The sequence below is a fragment of the Chenopodium quinoa genome, unplaced genomic scaffold (assembly GCF_001683475.1).
Source record: "Chenopodium quinoa cultivar QQ74 unplaced genomic scaffold, ASM168347v1, whole genome shotgun sequence".
In the NCBI taxonomy this organism is placed as follows: domain Eukaryota; kingdom Viridiplantae; phylum Streptophyta; class Magnoliopsida; order Caryophyllales; family Amaranthaceae; genus Chenopodium; species Chenopodium quinoa.
In genome coordinates this window covers 584,086-604,803 of record NW_018744284.1, presented here as the reverse complement: position 1 = coordinate 604,803, position 20,718 = coordinate 584,086, and the positions used below count along the sequence as shown (strand labels likewise).

Genomic DNA, 20,718 nt, shown 5'->3' with positions numbered 1-20,718 from the left:
ACAACAACATAGAACAAATTCATGAAAACAAGCGAAATCTAATACTCCTAATTTCAAAAATTAGGGTTCTTCTTTCGATTTTCGTCATTTTATTGACCAAATTCAAAGTTTGGCACAATAAACAAGGAGAAGATTGGTACGACAGTCGCGTTTCTACCAAATATAAACCTAACTCTAACTCCTAATAATGAAGTAGGGTAAGTTAGGGTCGATCCCACAGAGAATTGGATTATTAAATTATTACTTGTGTATGTTAAAAACCCCTGATTTGAAGAATGACTATTACGATCTAATATATAAAACTACGGACTTGAAAATAAGCTAAGTACTGAGATATAAAACTAACAGTAATAATAAATATCAAAAATCAAGAATGACGAAATAGGGATCGAGAGATACAATATAGCATTGGAATATCGATTGATCATCGAATTATATAAATCATGTTTTTATCTCAATGTTAGCCGATGAACACAAACAAGAATTCGACACTTCCCTTAATTGCAAATAAACCAAACAAGCTCTTGGAGTATTGTCTAACTAACTAACAATCTAGAACAAGCTCTCTAGACTCGATTAATTAGCAGCATTAATAACTAGGAAGTAGCTAACTTAAGCCACAAATCTCACGAGCTCGGATTCGTGCAGCTTAAAGGGTTGATAATCATAGGCATCGGGCAAATTTTAGTCACCTATCAAACACCTAAGTGGTACTAAAGAGTAATAATCCGGACAATTACGTATCACAAATTAATATTCTAACAATTAAACTAGCAAACTAAACTAAAGATGGCCGGTCTAGAATATTTAACTAATTATTACCAATAAAACAAATTATCAATCCAATCAAGATATAAACATAATACTATCAAATTACCACATTCTTATTCTCACAATACAATAATCCAATGTATAATAATTCCCCGTACCCACTAGTAATCTAGCCTAACATATCAAGAATTGAAGTACTAACAATGACTCTTATATATATTTCTGAAGTAGAAGATAAATAACTATAATGGAACAAATGGTAAAATTATTTGACAAGATCTAATAACCGAATGAAATATTAAAGACAAAAATAACTTAACAATTACCCATGAACTGAAATTCTCAGTGCAAAATTTATAAACAATCAATTAAAGTAAGAATACCAAATTGATGGATGAAAGAACCATGAACGGTACTCCCACCAAGTTTCGTTGCTGCAGCCAAAAAACTACCCAGATGTCCTCGAGAGTGTCGCCACAAAGTACAGTTTTCAACCCCACCAAATTTGTTGATTTCGTAGCAATTAGAGCTCCAAAACGCTGCTGGTTTTCCTCTCGTTTGTTGCTAATTTTTGCTGCCAATAAGCTCTCAAGATAAGTTCCAAAATTTCTCCCCCCGGATTGCCAAAATACACCTCTTTTGCTTTTTGGATCTTTTCCTATCCCGAATTTCTTGCTCTCATCCTCATCTGATTTCATCCTTATCTTCTGTTTTTAGAGTTGATTCCGCAAGAATTGGCGGGAGTTATATTTGTGGTTTAACCGCAAGAACAATGAGGTAATTGAAAGGTTTTGAGCTGCTCCTATTTTAGATTGTTTTGAAAGAGTGGAATTGATGTACTTTAAAGCCCACGTGGCTATTTGCTACTTTTAACCCAAACATTGGTAAATTGCACTTTGATACCAAAATCTTCCTTTCTACAGACAAATAAATAAAATAGTAGTAGCTCATGTCTTGGGAATAAAGCTGCTTAATATTACTCTTAAATCATTAAAAGCCATTATAAAATTAAAAGTCTAATGAAATAAAATAATATACTTTTATGACCCTATCAAACACCCCCAACCTTATAATTTTACTTGTCCTCAAGCAAAGACATGAAATTACAGAGGGATTAAATTAGACTCTTTACACATCAAAAACAACTAAAGATTCAGTAATATTCACTCCACTTTGCTCAATAACAGCGTCAAGTTAAGTAAATATGCAGAAGGAAAATCATTTTTATGATTACAAAATCAATTACCATCTCTTAAAACAATTACAACCTACCTTCCGTCAACAATGTAGTGGAGTAAATCAAAGATCCTTAGGACTTGAATCAAGGATAAAATAGGGCCAAGGTAAAGTGAGGTTTTAGAGAGCACTCGGGATGTGGTAAGAAGGATTAAGATTAGCAGAGCAAAATATATTAAACCACAACCACCACATAAGAACTCATATCACAAGCCCTTCAAACTTCATGATTTTTTTTCTTGTGTTTCACGACTCTTAATGTCAAGTACTTGTTAAGTAACCCATGTAGCGAGCTTTCTACTAGTGACTCCCGGTCCAGTTGGCCCAAGGCACTAGGTGTTTCGGGGTTTATGGAGTCCCTCGGGAGAGTTACAATTCCAAGAATGCACGTCGACCGTTTGTACCTGCAAAACCACGGAAACTCCGGTTGGATGGAGTTCCGCCTCCGACAATCAAGTTAAAAACGTTTTCGGATGTATAAATGCGCGGAATATAAAGGTTTTTTTCTTTGATTCAGAGAGAATTTTGCAATTAATATTACTCGGTTTTTTGTGTTTGTATTTATGAATGTGTAATAAATGAGGATTTTCCTCTATTTATAGTGGAAGGGGATCAGTTCCCCTTTTAGGGTTAAGGTGCCACGTCTCAGCGGAGGATTGGATCCCCTTGGGCCTCTCTGAGGCTGACATGTGTCAGCATGCCATTGGGCCACGTGGAAAGGGTATTTTTACCCTAAACATTTTCCCCTCACAAGTGTGACATGGCTTGCCACGTGGCACCTGTGACAGGTGTCACATTCTGGGAAGGTGACGGTTCGTCTCCTTCCCTCTCTCTTTTTCTTTTTCTTTTTTTTTTGGATTCGAATTTCGAATTTGAACAGGGAGGTGACGGTTCGTCTTCAGGGTTCTTCTATAAGTAGAAGCCCTCCTCCTCTCATTTTCACACTTTGCAAATTTTCATTCTTGAGAGAATTCTGAGAGAATGCTCTGATACCGGCTGCTATTGCATTCACAACCATCTTCTCTTTCTTCACTCATCCGGCTTCCGTCTGAGTGTTCTTTGCTCAAACCTCTCAGATTCCGCCTGACTTTAGTCAAGCTTCTTCCCTTTGCTCTCAGTATACCCACATCCGGTCACAACGTTTGGGGCATCTTCAAGCCACTTTCTTCAAAACCGCCAGAGCACCCTTTTATTTTCCTTAGCCTTCAATACACCCACAGCCGGTCATAAGCCACATTTCAGAGAAACGGCTGGGTTGCTTCAACAATTCAGTTGCTCTTTGAAGAGGGTACATCCGGGCTACCATATGGGGTATCACCAAGCAATAAATCAGATTTCCGGCTGCTGACTTCAAGAAGTCAACCGTCTTCAGATTTTTACAACTTTAAGGTACTGTCTCTGCCCCTTGCAACTTTTTTGCGCTTTTTCTGGTTGTATAGGTTGTTAGTGAATAATGGACTCACCCAACACACACACGGCATGGCCTAGGATAGTTGTCAATCGGTCACCAGGCACGGCTGAGTCTAGGACTAGGGATGCCGTCTGGGGGTGTTTGGACCTCCCTTACTCATCTGCGAATCCGACCGTCTCTGTTCATGTGCAGGACAGAATGGCTCGGACTAGACGCATGGCTGTAGACCCCGAGTATCAGTCAGACGGCTCAGCCGAAGCTCCTGCTGATGATCTACCTTATGACCAGCCGGGCGTGCCTAGCACGCCCGGTGATGAGATCTTGGAGGAATCCGAGAGTTTAGACGGCAAAGAGACCGTCCAGCAATTAGACTCCACTAAGTCAACCATGGAACCGGATGCCCCTCAAGAGGACGAGGAGGCATATAAGTGGTTTTCTATAAAAAATCCAACAGAGGCGCATATGAGCGCTCGGGATGTGGTCACTTTGAACGCAACCCTTCCGGCATTTTTGGAAAAGCGTCCGGTAGGGGCCGAATGGGAAATTGTTGTGCCGCCCGTAGAGGCATTCGTCGTCTGGGAGGACGACCTTGACCACATCGATGACTACTTTGGTTGCTATGAGGCAGCATTCAAAGCCGGCCTCCGGTTCCCCCTTCACAACACAATAAAAGCCATTCTATGGGGTTACGACCTTGGTGTCTGGAAGCTAACACCCAACTTATGGATGAACATACTAGGATACATCGCCGCCTGCGAGATGCAGGACATAATGCCTAGCTAGGAGGTGTTTGCACATACGTACTACCTCAGTCGTGCCCCAGGCGGCTGGAATGCGTGGAATACATTGACCACGCCTCCGGAATATATGATGACGCTCGATAAGTCGTCTAAGTGGAGTAGCTGGAAGAGCAAATTTTACATGGTTTCTTCCCTCTCTCCACAACTTAACCACCGGCTGCGTCGCTACAACACACTCCCGACTCTCCTGGGAAAGAAGTGCGCCCTTCCCAAAGTACCGGAGAGGCCTTTGGATGATGGGACAGAAGTCATTGTCCCTAAACACTAGGTCCCTCATCTGGAATGACTTAAGGACGAGGCGTTTCTTTCTGCCTGTGGCCTTAGCACATTTTGGAGCAGAAGTATGTTGATTGTTAACCGATACTTTATGCCGTCTGTATCATGCTTGAATGGTTTTTTATTTTTGACTTTTCTTGCAGAGAAAGGATTAGAAATGGTGCCTCCTGAAAAGACACCGGCTAAATCTGCTGCTGAGATCCGGAAGGATCAATTAGAGAAAAATAGGGCCCAATTGGCGGCTAAAGATGATGGGGTAAGCGCCGGCTGAGCTCTTTACCGTCTGTATTATTTGTAGCTTATTTTGATACTAACCGGTTGTGTTATTTTCTTTTGCAGACGGGGAGCAAGAATGTTGTTCCATCAGGCAAATGCTGAAGAGACCGGGAGAGGAGCCCTCCCATCCTGCTTCTAAAAGCCGGAGGGTTCCGGATGCCCCTGCCTCTGCCGGAAGGCGGCCGACTCCTAAGAGGCCTACCTTAGCAGGCAAAAGCCTGAAAGATCTAGGTTTGAGCTCAAGGCCGGCTGAGGCCAGAACTGGGAAGCCCGAAGTCTCCTTAAGGCGGGTGCTTGCTGTAGCATCCGACTCTAATGCGGCTGGGGGTGGTGTGACCCTTCTGCCTGAAAATCAAGGTACTGCTCTCACCTTTGATCCCACCTGGCCGCTTGGGCCTCTACGAGTCAACTCCCAAGCTATCCAATCAGGGGATTCTTCAGGCAGCCGGTAGAATATAGGTGCCGCATATACTCAATACTTAACCGATAAATCTATTGATGCAGATGCCTCTTCTCGTTGGCCGGATCTTCAAAATTACGCCAAGAGAATGTTGAGGACCCTTACCCGGTCCGAGAAGGAGGCGGTGCCGACTGTGCACCAGGTCAACCTTGACCGCCTTACTGCCCTTCTTGCTGAGGTAATTTTGCTGGTTGGGGTATTGAGAGCCAATCTGGCTTGCCACCGACTGGTCTATACAATGTATTTTCATCTTTTCCCTGTTGCACATTATTTGAATGATCTAACCCTTTTTCGGCTGTTCTTCCAGACAATGATCAGAATAGAAGGCCTCAAGGTTCCCCTGAGAAAGAAGCAGGAGGAGGTAAGGGATGCCTAGAGAAGGGCAGTCGAACTCATTGATGTTATGCAATATAACTCCCTAATGTATGAAATCCAAACTAAAAGCCGGGAGATGAAATAGGAGGAGCTTATTAAGGAGCTCACGGCTGCTGCTGATGTGGCCAACAAGAAAGCAGCCGACTTTGAACTCCAAGTTAAAACCTCCATGCTGACGTCAAAGCCTTGGGGGATGCTGACAAGGAGAACACTTAGCTGGGGGCTAAGGTCGACCGGCTGAAGAATGAGCTGGCCCAGACCTAGGCGACCACAAAGACAAGTTGTTGGCTGAACAAGACCGGCTGGTTATCGAGAACGAGCACGACTGAGAAGAGCGCATGAAGATGGCCTGATCTATGATCCATCCGGACATCGACTATGTCTTTTTTGATCTGCGGTACAAATATGCCACTGAGGTATTTGAAGCCCAGGTTCTCAGGACCGAGAAGCCGGCGCCCTTTGAAGAGTGGGCCGGCATTCCAGAGGAGGAAGAGGAGCAGGCGGAAGATCAGATGTCAGGTGGGGCTACCAAAGCCCAAGCCCAGCAAACTCAAGAAGCTCTTCCTTCCGGCCACGGCTAGCCGTCACAGCCATAGGAACAACAACAGCAATAGCTTTATTTATTCCCTTCATTATTTCTACTTCCGGCCTACGAGCCGTGTATTTTAAGATGTATCTGCTTCCCCCGACATAGGTCCGGCTGACGATCTTTTTACTTTTAATATATTTGCCGACTGAGTTGGTTTTGCCTTGATATTATTTGCTTCAATTTTTGCAGTTTTTGCCTCGTACAAATCTTTCTTTTTAGCCATTTGAATTAATACATGCGGTAAGCCAGATGCATTGGCTCTGCCTGCCCCTGGATTGTTGTTTGCTTATTATCCAACTCTAAGCAGGCAGCCGTCCACACAAGAATCTAGACGAATAGATAGGCGGTCCTTGACCGTATTTAAAATAGTACTCTTTTAACCGGCTGCGGGTTACCCTTTGGGTATCCTTCATTGTCGTTGGTTGGTATGTAAGCGTCCATTAGCCAGACGTATGCATAGTAACCAAGTTATGGATTAAATGCTAAGGTTTTGACCTTGCGTAATTCCAGTTTGTAACCGACTGTAGTGCTTTTGAGCAAAGGGCGGCTACATTCGACCAAGATTTGAATTACCACCTTTGTTTCTTTGAAGCAACGACCGACTTTATCTTGGGTTCCATTAATCATTCTAATGGCCATGAGTTATCTTTAACCTACAGTCAGTTAAAGCCGTTTGAGTTATGATCTGTAGAACAATGTACCACCCGAATGGGAGATGCTCTCTTCGACAAATTCACCCAAATGGGCGTCGCCGGATTCCTTCTCATGTTGGAGTAGATGGTTTAAAATATGTTCGGCCATTGGCCTTATGAATAGCTAAGTTCGATACTTAGCCTACGACTACTCAGTTTAGAGTAGACGGTTGTCTGATTATGCATTGCACAGATGGAACTTTTACAAAATACAATGGAAATAAAGCATTCTTTCATTAATATACTCTATTTACAAAAATTTACAAGTCCTTAGAAGTAGTACTTTTTCAAGTTATCTACATTCCAGCAACTAGCTAGCTGCCTGCCGTCTGGAGTTTCCAGGCGGTAGGTGCGCCTCTAACTTCTTCAAAAATCCGGTAGGGGCCCTCCCAATTAGGGGTTAGCTTTCCTTGCTCATTTGCTCTACCGGTCGCCTCCATTTTTCGTAACACAAAGTCCCCCACTTTGAGGGGCTGTTTGTGTACTCTTTTGTTGTAGGACCTCGTCATTCTCAAACGATATATCTCATGAAACAAGGCAGCATTGCCCCTGCGCTCCGGGAGTGAATCTAATGCTAGATGCATGGCCTCCCAATTTTCCTCTTCATCATAGAGCATGATTCGGAGTGTTGGCTCAAAAAGTTCAATTGGCAGGATGGCTTTAGTGGCGTATGTCATGAGAAATGGGGTTTCACCGGTTGCCCCTTTTTCAGTTGTTCTGATGGCCCATAAGACATAAGGCAACTCATCCGCCCATAGACCGCCAACCCTTTCAATTTTCTTCTTAATGCCGTATGAGATGAGCTTGTTGAAAGCATCTACTTGGCCGTTTGCTTGGGGGCGGCCGACTGATGCAAAACAATGTGAGATCCCTTGATCTCCCAACCAGCTCTTGAGGGTAGGCGTTTCAAATTGAAGGGCATTGTCAAAGACCATAGACATAGGTACCCTAATCCGGGTGATGATGTTTCTCTGCCTCAATCCATTTGGTGAAGTAATCTACAGCCACCAGGATGTACCTCCGTCCGCCTGTGGCAGGCGTATATGGACCTAGAATGTCCATGCCCCATTTTGCAAATGGAACCGGGTTGTAGATATCCGTCAAGTCAGTGGTCGGTCGGTGTATGAGCTGGCCAACTCTTTAACACTTGTCGCACTTCTTCACCATTTCCATGGCGTCTGCCTCAAGAGTGGGCCAAAAGTAGCCTTGTCGCCTAGCCTTTTGCTAAAGTTCTGCCGCCTATATGTGATGCACAAAAGCTCGAGTAAAGATCCTCTAGAACCTCTTTCCCCCTTTCAGGGGTAACACACTTCAGCAACGGCTGGAGGTAACCCTTCCTAAAGAGTTCCCCCTTATAGATCTCAAAATTTGAGGCTCGCTTTTTCAACATAGCCGCTTCTGAAGGGGCATCCGGCAAAGTGTCGTATGCTAAGTAATCCCGGATGGCATACATCTAGGTAGAGCTTTGGTCAAGAACTCCAATGGGATCATGCTCAATGCTTCTTTTTTCCATGACTTCCCAAAAGACTGATCTAAGCGCATCACAAGTGGAGGATGATGCCAACTTAGACAGCGCATCCGCCTAATTATTTTCTGACCTGGGCACTTGACTGAGATGAAATTGGTCAAGTGTCCTTGCCTTATCTTTGACCGCCTGCAGATACTTGATCATAGCCGGATGAGTGGCCTAGTAGTCACCATAGTATTGGCTAACGATCAACTGAGAATCTGAGTAGGCGTCAACCTTCCTTGCCCCTGCCGCCTTACACATGCGGATATCGGCTAGCAGGGCTTCATACTCCGCCTCGTTGTTAGGGGCTTGGAACTTGAACCGTAGTGCATATTCATATTTGTCCCCTTCCGGAGACTTGCAAATTACGCCTACACCACAACCATTCATAGTAGAGCTCTCGTCTACATAAATCTTCCAGACCTGATCAACATTGTCTGGCTGAGCCGGCCTTGTCATTTCTACAATGAAGTCGTTGAACGCCTGACCCTTCACTGCCTTCCTTGGCTCGAAGGTGATTTCCATACTTTGCATTTTAATAGCCCACTTGAGCATTTTGCCGGATGACTCCAAGGTTGTCATTGGCCGATTGAGGGGTTGGTCTATGTAGACCACCACCGGATGTGCCAAGAAGTATGGTTTCAACTTCTTAACTGCCATGAATAGGGCGAGACCAAATTTTTCAACCAAGGGGTACCGCAGCTCAGCATTTCGAAGAACATGGCTAATGAAATAGACCGGGAACTAGATACCGTCTCTTTCAGCTAGGACAACGGCACTGAGGGCATGGTCTGAGACGGCCAAATACATATATAGAACCTCTCCTGCTAGAGGGCTGACCAGCCGTGGCAATGAGTGGAGGTTCTCTTTCAATTTCTAGAATGCCGCCTCAGCATTTTCCCCCAATTCGAATCTAGTCTTCTTCTTGATTGCCTAGAAGAAGTAGAGGCACTTGTCGCCTGACCGGTTGAGGAATCTCCCCAATGCCGCCAGACAACCGATAAGCTTTTGGACTTCCTTGACAATGCGGGGTGACTTCATGTCAATTACCGCCTGTAATTCCGGATTGGCCTCTATCCCCCTTTGATCAATCAAGAATCCGAGAAACTTCCCAAACTCAACACCAAAGACACACTTTTTGGGATTAAGCATGACCTTATGCCGCCTGAGGGTGGTGAAGGTTTCTCGGAGGTCAGCAAGGTGATCCATCTAGAGCTTGGATTTGACTATCATGTCATCAATGTACGCCTCTACATTCCTCCCAATTTGATTAATGAAGACCGTATTAATTACCGTTGGAAGGTACCAGACACATTCTTCAGCCCAAACGGCATCACCGTATAACAAAATAACCCTTGATCAGTGACGAATGTCGTCTTCTCTTGATATTTTTTCCACAAGGGTATCTAATGAAAGCCTGAATAGGCGTCCATGAAGCTCATCAAGGCATGACCGGCTGTAGAATCGGCCAGACTGTCGATCTTTGGAAGTGGATAGCTATCCTTCAGACATGCCTTGTTCAGATTTGTGTAATCAACACACATCCGTCAGGTACCATTCGACTTTTTGACAAGGACACCATTGGCTACCCAATCCGAGTAGTAACATTGCCGAATGAACCCGGCCTCAAGTAGCTTCTTGACCTCGGCGGCTGCCGCCTGAGATCTTTCCTCGCTGTGGTTCCTTTTCTTTTGCCTAACCGACTTCTTTTTTGGATCCACGGCAAGTATTTGGACATCAAGATCCGGGCTGACGCCTGGCATATCTTCCACTTCAAAGGCAAAAATGTCTTTAAATTCCTTCAGCAGTTGGTGCAAGTCGCAAGTCTGCACCCAACTTGGCAAAAGCAACCGTCCCCACTTTAACGGTTCGTTCCGGACGCTGTCATCTAGAACAATGTCCAAATTTTCACCAACAGGCTGGGGACGGAGATCATCTGACCGTTCCCCGATCAGTGATTACTATTGCTTCTCTTTTTTTACGGCCACCAGGTGGTCCGCCTTTCTCTTTTTTCCGGCTGCTTTGGGAGCAGGCGCGGCTTCCTTGAAGTCATCAAGGTCGATGGGTTCCTCGCTTTGTCCGGCTGCGGCCACAGTAGGCTTGACGTCTGAGAGTTAACACTCCCTTACCGTCTTCTGATCCCCGTTCAGGGAACCCACTGACCCATCATCCCTATCAAATTTAATCAGCATGAGGGATGGGATGATGACTGCTTTAGACTCGTTGAGGGTTGGACGGCCCAAAATCAGATTGTAGGCGGTCAATTCCTCGACCACCAAGAACTTGACGACCATGTGCCGTCTTTCCCCCTTCTCTCCTAGCCGGATGGGTAGGTCAATCCTTCCCACCGGATGCACTACCCCTCCCCCAAAACCAACTAAGGGGTGAGGGACCTTGTGCATGCTTCTAGGCTTGTACTTGAGCTTCGCCATGCACTGATAGCTTAGAAGGTCAGACGAGCTCCTGGTATCAATAAGAATCTAACTCACTCGTTGGTTGGCAACCTTGCATTCGATGACAATTGGGTCATCATGAGGCCGCCTGACCTTGCCCCAATCCTTCTTAGAGATGAGGACCTTAGGGAAGGTGTCTTTCAACGCATGGCCCTCATCCACTGAGTTGACCAGCTTTCGGATGTTGTCCTTGGTATTCTGGATGGTAGGACCCCCTCCCGTGAAGCCGCTTGCTATGGTGAGGATCTGCTCTTCATCAGTGTTAAAGCTCATAGCCGGCTTCTTGGACGATTGTCCATTGTTTGTTTTGGGGTTAGCTTTGGTTTTCATCATATAGGACTTCAAAGCCCCCTCATTAGCAAGACGGTCCAATAGCCGCCTAAGGCTATAGCAACCATTGGTGTCATGGCCAATATCCTCATGGAAATGACAGTACTTGCTTTTGTCCCGGCTGTTGATGGGACTCTTCATTGCTGCCGGTTTTTCAAGGGTCAATCGGTCTTTGATCTCCATGAGGATGGAGGAGCAGTCCTTATTGAACTCGTACTTGGGGACGTACGGCTTCAACTCCCTCTTTTTCTTCTGGGACGGCTGACCAGAATGGTCCGCCGCCCAGACTTCTTTTCTTTTCTTGCTTTCTTCTTTTTGGCCGACTGAGCAGAGTGGCTCTCTTTTTTTACGGTCTTTTTAAGATCCGACCAGTGCTTGATGGCACATAGCTCCGTCGTCTGTATGTAGGCTTCGGCTTCCATCAATGCCTCTTGGAGGGTAACAACCCTCTTTTTGACCCGTCCTTCAGACCCTTGAAGAAGTCTATATAGGGAACTTCATCAAACATCCCTTGGATATGAATTCTCATCAGATTGAACCGCCTGACATAAGACCTTAGTCCCTCCTTGTCACCCTGCTGAATAGCCCCCAAGTCGAGACTTGTCTTTTTGGTAGGGATGTTCATGGAGAAGTTAGATGCGAACAGGTATGCAAGCGTCTTGAAGTTGTTGATGCATTCGGCTGGCAGATTGACAAACCATCGTTGGGTTATGCCCTTTAATGTTGCTGTTATGCATCGGCACCACGCAGCATCATCTAACCCCTGTAAGTACATGAGGTTGGTGTAAGCCATTAGGTAGTCTTCCGGGTTGGTGGTACCGTCATAGGTTCCAACCAACACGTTCTTAACCTTGGCTTGCTGAGCCGCCTCGGTTATCTCCCTAGTGAACGACGACGGCTGTTCCCCAACGTTTAGCAGCCGGAGCTGTCAGTCCATGGGGTGGACCTGTTGTGTCGCCTGACCCCAAAAGAGGGTCGACTGCATGTATGGAGATCCATACGGCATGTATGGCGGTTGGGGCACATACGAAGCCGGCTGGATAATCTGAGGGCCAGTACGCACGGACATATCGCGTGACTGACTCTCTCGATTTTTTTCCGAATACTTCATTAAAGTATTTCGGAAACTGTCTGGGTAAGTCGACGTTGAGGCCGACTCAGACATTTGTTGACTTCTCTTCTCCTGGATGAATATCCGGGCGTCTGAGTAAGTCTTTTTTGACCCATCCAGTTGAACTTGCCAGATATCCTTCCTTTACCCTAATTTAGGGAAACGAAGTTTGGATAGGTCGATCAGGGGCCCGTCCACCCCCTTTGGTTTAGGGTGACGAGTAGGCACCCGATCTTTGATATGCTTCTTCCCGGAGAGAGAAGGCTTCTTGACTGACTGACCCTTGTTGCTGCCCATTGACTTTTTTATTATGTCCTTGATCTCCCCTTTGAAACTCGTCATGAATTTCATGAGTTCGTCTCTGGTGACGGGGGCAGTACCCTCCGCTGCATGGGGTCGCTCAGCCGGCTTGCCGATTGGGCTGCTAGGACCAGCTTTGTCTTCGCCCCGTTCCCTTGTTTCTTTAGAACGGGTCCGCCTAGTTCGGAATGACCCATTTGGGGCCACATAGGTGTCGATCTCATAGTCGTCACCACTATCTTGGTCCGTGTGGACCTCGGCTCGGCCATAGGCCGCTTTCCGATTTGGATGCCTTCTCGGAAGTACTCTCCCCACAGACGATGCCAAATGTTTCGGGGTTTTTGGAGTCCCTCGGGAGAGTTACAATTCCAAGAATGCTCGTCGACCGTCTGTACCTGCAAAACCACCAAAACTCCGGTTGGGTGGAGTTTCGCCTCCGACGATCAAGTTGGAACGTTTCCGGATGTATAGATGTGCGGAATATAAAGGTTTTTTTTCTATGATTCAGAGAGAATTCTGCAATTAATATTGCTCGATTTTTTGTGTTTGTATTTATGAATGTGTAATAAATTAGGATTTTCCTCTATTTATAGTAGAAGGGGATCAGTTCCCCTTTTAGGGTTAAGGTGCCACGTGTCAGCGGAGGAGGATTGGATCCCCTTGGGCCTTTCTGAGGCTGACACGTGTTAGCATGCCATTGGGCCACGTGGACAGGGTATTTTTACCCTAAACACTAGGTTTTAAGATACCCCTACGGATTTACTAATCACACGTACATATATAGGTTCTTGTTTTTTTTTTTTTTTTTTTTTTTTTTTTTTTTTGTTTTTTTTTTTTTTTAAAGAAATTCATTTAACATTCATTTTTTTTTCCAAACCCATACATTGGTACGTAGAGCCTTTAACATGAAACTATTAAAATATAAAATCACCACCAAATTACATCACTACCACAACGATAATCCAATTCACCCTTCAATATGCTGGACTAATCTTATAAGGTAAGAATTTCATGTTCCGGAAATTTCCCAAGAAAAGTAGGTTAATAAATCTCAAAATCGGTTTGATAATGGATCATTTCAATGGTACCTTTTGGCTTATGTGGTAAAAAAAAAATTATGCCTAAATCATTTCATTCTTATTATAACACCACAATAGTGACTTTCACCAGGCTAGCAATTGTTTACAGAATCATTTTTTTTTCTTTTCTGCATACATACAAGTCTATCGACCAAAGTTAAGCATTGAAGAGTGAATGTTGACACATATGCAAAGCGCTGTCTAAATTGCATCGTCAGACTCAATACCAGACTCAATACCATACCTAGAGACATACCGAGAGACTGAATATAATGTAATCCTCCTAAGATTAATTCACACATTGCCCTCAATGTGTGACTGTAAAAAAATAAATAAATAAAATAAATAAAGGGGATAATAATAGAAAGAGACAAAGAAACGAGCTCACCGGATGAAGTTGAATATCGTAGGGTACTTACCGTGTAGCTAGCCTGATGACATCCCCCCAAGCTTGGACTTGCTCATAAAGTCTTGCTTTAAACACATTGGAGTTGCTCAACTGCACTGTCAATCTTCTAAAAAAAAATGCTTATGCTACAGCTAGATAGCAGTGGAGGTGAATGTGTCTTTATGTAAAATGCCTCCATATTCTCGTTGCACACTCCTAGGTTGCTGAAATGACTACCCACACAATGTTAGATATTTCACACCTCTGAATCTAGCAGCATATGTCTGTTCTCCATTAAATGTGGCCTGTAACAAACAATACCAATTTCACGCAAATTAAATGTGTCTGTTTCCAGAAGATTATGAAGGATTTGAAAATAAGCGTATCAGAAATCTGGAAGCTCTCTGTTTTTTATTTTTATTTTTTTTACACACTACATAACAGTTAAAATAAAATTATGAAAATAAAAATGAAAAACAATCATGTTATAATCCTAAACTTGGGCTGCCTCCCAAGAGCGCTTTATTTATCGTAGTTAGCTCGACATCTTTCTAGCATACTAGTCTTCATAACTTGGAGCTTTTAACTCCATCACTTTAATGTTCTGGACCTGATAACCTTCATAATAAGGCTTGAGTTGATGACCGTTCACCTTAAATTCCTTCCCTGTGTCCTCACAACGAATCTCCACCGCACCATGGTCATATACCTTGGTAACAACAAATGGCCCTACCCATCGTGAACGAAGTTTACCAGGAAAAGTTTGAGCCGAGAGTGGTATAAGAGAACTTTCTGCCCCATTGTAAATTTCTTTCGTGTGATGCGCTCATCATGAAATGCCTTAGTCTTCTCCTTATAAATTCTCGTGTTCTCATAAGCATCATTTCGGATTTCCTCAAGCTCTTGTAACTGAAGTTTCCTTTGCTCACCTGCTGCATCCATCTCCATATTGCATTGCTTCACGACCCAAAAGGCTTTGTGTTCCAATTCTACTAGAAGGTGACAAGGTTTGCCGAACACTAGCCTGTAATGAGACATCCCAATCGGTGTTTTATACGCTGTTTTGTACGCCCACAGAGCATCGTTGAGGCGGAGACTCCAATCTTTCCTAGTTGGATTCACAGTCTTCTCCAGAATGGATTTGATTTTCCGGTTGGAAACTTTAGCTTGTCCATTTGTTTACGGGTGGTATGCTGTGGAGACTCTATGGAACACATTGTACTTCTGTAAAAGATCCCTTACGGTTATATTACAGAATTGTGTCCCCTTATCGTTGATAATAGCCCTCAGAAATCCGTATCTAGCAATAATGTTCAATTTCAAATATTATGTAACCACTTTAGAATCATCAATACGGGTGGCTATAGCTTCCACCCATTTCGAAACATAATCGACAGCCAGAAAAATATATTGAAAACCGAAAGAAGAGGGGAAGGGTCCCATGAAATCCATACCCCAAACGTCAAAGATTTCACATATTAAAATAGGAGTCTGGGGCATTTCATTCCTAGGACCTAGTGTACTTGTTCTTTGACAAATATCACATGCCTTACAAATTTCGTATGCGTCTTTAAATATGGATGGCCAGTAGAATTCGCTCTCTAAAACCTTGCATGCGGTTCTCTTTGGTCCAAAATGTCCCCCACATGCATAAGAATGGCAGAAAGTTAGTATAGAAAGAAATTCGGAATCAGGTACGCACCTTTTGATCAGTTGATCAGCACAAAATTTTCAGAGATATGTGTCATCCCATATGTAGTTCTTTGCTATGTTTTGCATCCGGTCCTTTTGTGCATTGGTGTAGCTGGCTAGAAACTTCCCAAATACTAGAAAATTCACCAAATTAGCATACCACGGAGTTCCTGAATTCAAGGCATGAAGTTTCTCGTCAGGGAGCTCTTCATTGATTAGAGCTTTACCTTCATCAGCTTCCCCAACTAACCTGCTTAAATGACCAGCAACACTATTGTCATAACCTTTTTTATCTATTGCTTCAACATTAAATTGTTGAAGCAATAAAATCCAATTTATTAGCCTAGGTTTGGATACATCTTTTGACCATAAATATTTTAACGCTGCATGATCAGTAAACACAACAATTTTAGTACCCAATAAATAAGACCTGAATTTGTCTAAAGCAAAAACTACAGCTAAAAGTTCTTTCTCAGTTGTAGTATAATTAGCTTGAGCTGCATCCAAAGTCCTCGAGGCATAGTAAATGGCATGGGGAACTTTTCCAACTCGTTGGCCTAGTACTGGCCTTACAGCATAATTGGACTCGTCGCACATTAATTTGAATGGAAGCTCCTAGTTAGGAGGTTGCAGAACAGGGGCAGTGATCAACTTGTCTTTCAGCTTGTCAAATGCTTGCTTATAGGCCTCATCAAAGTGGAACTCCACATCTTTTTGGAGTAGTCTACATAGTGGTTGTGCAATCTTCGAAAAGCTTTCAATAAACCTTCGATAGAAACCTGCATAGCCAATAAAATAACGAACTTCTCGCACAGAGGCGGGGTAAGGCAGAGAAGAAATAAGATCAATTTTAGCTTTATCGACTTTTATTCCTTTAGAAGACACAAAATGGCCTAAAACTATACCTTGTTGAACCATGAAATGACATTTTTCAAAATTAAGCACAAGGTTAGTTTCGAGCTAAGACAACGTTTAAGAACTAAAGTGAGGTGTTTTAAGCAACTATCAAAAGAATCTCCATGTATAGTGAAATCATCCATGAAAACTTCTATGAAATTTTCAAGATGATCTGAAAAGATGCTTTCCATACATCTCTGAAAAGTCGCTGGAGCATTGCACAACCCAAATGGCATACAACAATACATAAATGTGTCATACTGGCATGTGAACGTCGTTTTTTCTTGATCTTCCGGAGCTATAGGGACCTGCACATAACCTCAATATCCGTCAAGAAAACATTAATAAGCATGACCAGCAAGACGTTCTACCATTTAATTAATAAAGGGTAAGGGAAAATGATCTTTTCGAGTCATAGAATTAAGTTTTCAGTAATCTACACAAACTCTCCACCCATTTTGCACTCGGGTGGGTACCATTTCTCCCTTATCGTCTTCCACCATTATGACTCCTGACTTTTTTGGGACCACTTGCAAGGGACTGACCCAAGGGCTATCTGATATAGGGTATATCACCCCTACTTCAAGAAGCTTCATTACTTCTTTCTTCACCACTTCCATCATAGGTGGATTAAGTCGCCTTTGCACTTGCCGCACTGGTTTAGCTCCCTCTTCTAATAAGATTCTATGCTGACACATATAGGGGCTAATTCCTTTTATATCAGCAACTGTCCACCCTAGAGCTGTTTTATGCTCCCTATGAACTTGCACCAGCTTTTGCTCTTGAGTCGGAGTTAGATTACTCACGATTATGACGGGAAGAGTGTTATTTTTGCCTAAAAAACATAATAGAAGGTAACAATATGTTAGAAGTGATCGGTAACTGCATAAACCGATTGTCATACCTTAATTTCTTTTCGGGAAGTATTTCCAGAGAGGAAAAAGCTTCCTTAACTTCACCCTTAAGCTCAAAATGTTCTTGCAAGTCAGCATATTTTTCTTTTTCCATAAGTGCAGTTAAAACAAAGTCTAACGCATCTTGACTTGAAATAAATTGAACCTGTTCAGTTAGAATATCAACAATATCTATCCTAGAAACAGATTCATAATCAGCAGGATATCTCATTGCATTGAATAAATTAAACCGTATGACCTCCCCATCGAATTCCATGGTCAAACACCCCACTATGAACATCAATTTTAGTTCTGGATGTTTTCAGAAAAGGTCTTCCTAATAAGATAGGTGTTGTACTATGGGATTCATCATTTGGCATATCTAAAACATAAAAGTCAGCAGGAAATACTAATTCATTCACTTGCACTAAGACATCCTCAACTACTCATACAGGGTATGTATTAGAACGGTCGGCAAGCTGAATAATCACTCGAGTGTCTTTCAAAGGTCCTAAGTTCAGAGCTTTATAGATATATAAAGGCATGACATTAGTAGAAGCTCCTAAGTCTTTCATACATTTATCGTATCTCTTGTTACCTATTTTACAAGACATAGTAAAAATACCTGGATCCTTGCACTTGGGAGGAACTTTCCTCTGTAAAATAGCAGAAACATTCTTACTTACATTGAATTTTTCATCTCCACTCAATCTCCTCTTGTTAGTGCACAACTCCTTCAAGAACTTTGCATACCGTGGCACTTGTCTAACGGCTTCCAGTAAAAGTATATTCACCTCTACCTTGCGAAATACATCTAGCACCTCTTTCTCCATCTCTTTCTTTTTATCCTTAGATGACAACCTGCTAGGGAAAGGTACAGAAGAAGAAAAATGGTCAGTTTTGGATGAAACAACATCACTTACCTTAGAGGGCTGCTCATCTTTTTCTGGAACAATGGTCTCATGTTCCTCTTGGTGTTCAGCCAGCACTTCAGTCGTTTTCGCTTGGACCTCTAATTGCTTGAATTGCCACTTCTAAGTGATATTGCACTTGCGTTATCCTTTGGATTTCTCTCTGGTTGACTTGGCAACTTGTTAGAACTCTGAGCTTGGAGCTTTCCCACTGTGTTAGCTAACTGAGAAACTTGGTTCTCCAAGTTTTTTAGACCACTTCTTGTTTCTTGCTGAAAATGCAAAGTGTTGTCAGCCATTGCCTTCACGATATCTTCCAGAGACATGCTACCAGATTGTGGCTGGGAAACTTGCTAATTTTGAGGTCGCGGCTGATATTGTGGTTGCTGATGAAAACCAGGTGGAGGATTAGATGCTTGTTGTTGATGGAAAGCTGATTTTCTGAGGTTGGAGTTGCCTGTCTGTTGTTGAACATATCTCACGTTTGGATGATTTCTCCACCCCGGATTATAAGTTTGAGAGAATCAATCATAACGTCTTTGCTACCCCTGACCACCACCAATAGAATTCACTTGTTCCTCTTGCATAGTGGGGCACATATCAATTGGGTGTCCTACCATTATACAGATGCCACATGCTATTTCTTGCCCCTTTTTTTTATCATTATTCGCTCCACTAAGGAAGTGAGTTTAGCTACTTGTTGCTCGAGGTTAGAACTCACCACTTCATTAACTTGACGTTCAAAAGTGACTTGATATTTCGACCTCCTCGATACTGAGAGTTTGCTCCCATGTTCGCTATCAGTATCTTTGCATCTGCGGGTGTCTTATCAACCATTGCTCCACCACTTGCAGCATCAATTAAGTTCCGATCCGACTCCGTGAGCCCTTCATAAAAGTATTGCACTAGCAATTGCTCATTGATCTGATGATTAGGACAGCTGTCATATAACTTTTTGAAACGCTCTCAATACTCATGAAGTGACTCTACATCTTCTTGTCGAATCCCACATATTTCTTTTCTAATGTTTGTTGCCAAAGATGCCGGAAAATATTTTTCTATGAATTTTTCTTGCATCTGAGTCCAGGTTGTGATGGTTCCTGTAGGAAGTCCGAACAACCACTCCTTGGCAGCATCAGTCAAAGCAAAAGGAAATGCCTTTAACTTGAGCTGGTCAAGGGTTAACTATCAGGTTTCATCCCCGCACATGCTATGTGAAATTATTTCAAGAATCTGTTCGCCTCATTCATGTAAACTGAACCCAAGGAGCTAGTATTGCGGAAGCCTAAAAATGTGGGTAATGCTCTAATCAATCTAGGCTTAATCTCACATTCTGTCTCACCATCTAATATGTTGAGCATATTAGGATCAAAGGTAGGAAAAGCAAGCTGCTTTAAGGTACCGTCAGCCATCTCAAAAATTTCTTCAGTTTCCTTTTCCAAAGATAATGAACTCTCACTTAGGGCAACGAAATCTAACAAGCTTGCTCCAATATCTAAGCACGAGTCCTTTTAAATACAAAAGACATAGAAAAATGATTAATTATTAGTCCTTGGTTCCTTGCTGCAAATTCCCTTAATCTTTGTTTCTTCGAATTTTTGTCACACATAAACAAACATGGAACTAGAAATTTGGTACGACTGTCGCGTTTCTACCAAAAATACAAGTAATAATGTAATAAATAGCCAATTCCCCGGCAACGGCGCCAAAATTTGGTACGACTGTCGCGTTTCTACCAAAAAAAAAACCTAACTCTAACCTCCTAAAAATGTAGTAGGGTAAGCTAGGGTCGATCCCACAAAGAATTGGATTATTAAATTATTACTTGTGTATGTTAAAAACCCTGATTTGAAGAATGACTATTACGATCTAATATGTAAAACTACGAACTTGAAATTAAGCTTAGTACGGAGATATAAAACTAACATTAATAATAAATAATCAAAAATCAAGAATGACGAAATAGGGAACGGGAGATATAATATAGCATTGGAATATCGATTGATCATCGAATTATATAAATCACGTTTTTATCTCAATGTTAGCCGATGAACACAAATAAGCATTTGACACATCCCTTAATTGCAAAAAAAAAAAAACAAGCTCTTGGAGTATTGTCTAACTAACTAACAATCTAGAACAAGCTCTCTAGACTCGGTTAATTAGCAGCATTAATAACTAGGAAGTAGCTAACTTGAGAAACAAATCTCACGAGCTCGGATTCGTAAGGGTTGATAATCATAGGCATCGGACAAATTTTAGTCACCT

General features: G+C 42.7%; 1 long non-coding RNA gene across 1 annotated transcript; it reads right to left on the bottom strand.

The window, feature by feature from the left end:
* Positions 1-527: 527 nt before the first annotated feature.
* LOC110694946 lies at positions 528-20,180 on the bottom strand. Its single transcript, XR_002505992.1, has 2 exons — positions 14,089-20,180; positions 528-1,688 (listed from the first exon to the last, which is right to left on the bottom strand). It is a non-coding gene; the product is annotated as an uncharacterized LOC110694946 (long non-coding RNA).
* Between the last annotated feature and the right edge of the window lie 538 nt (positions 20,181-20,718).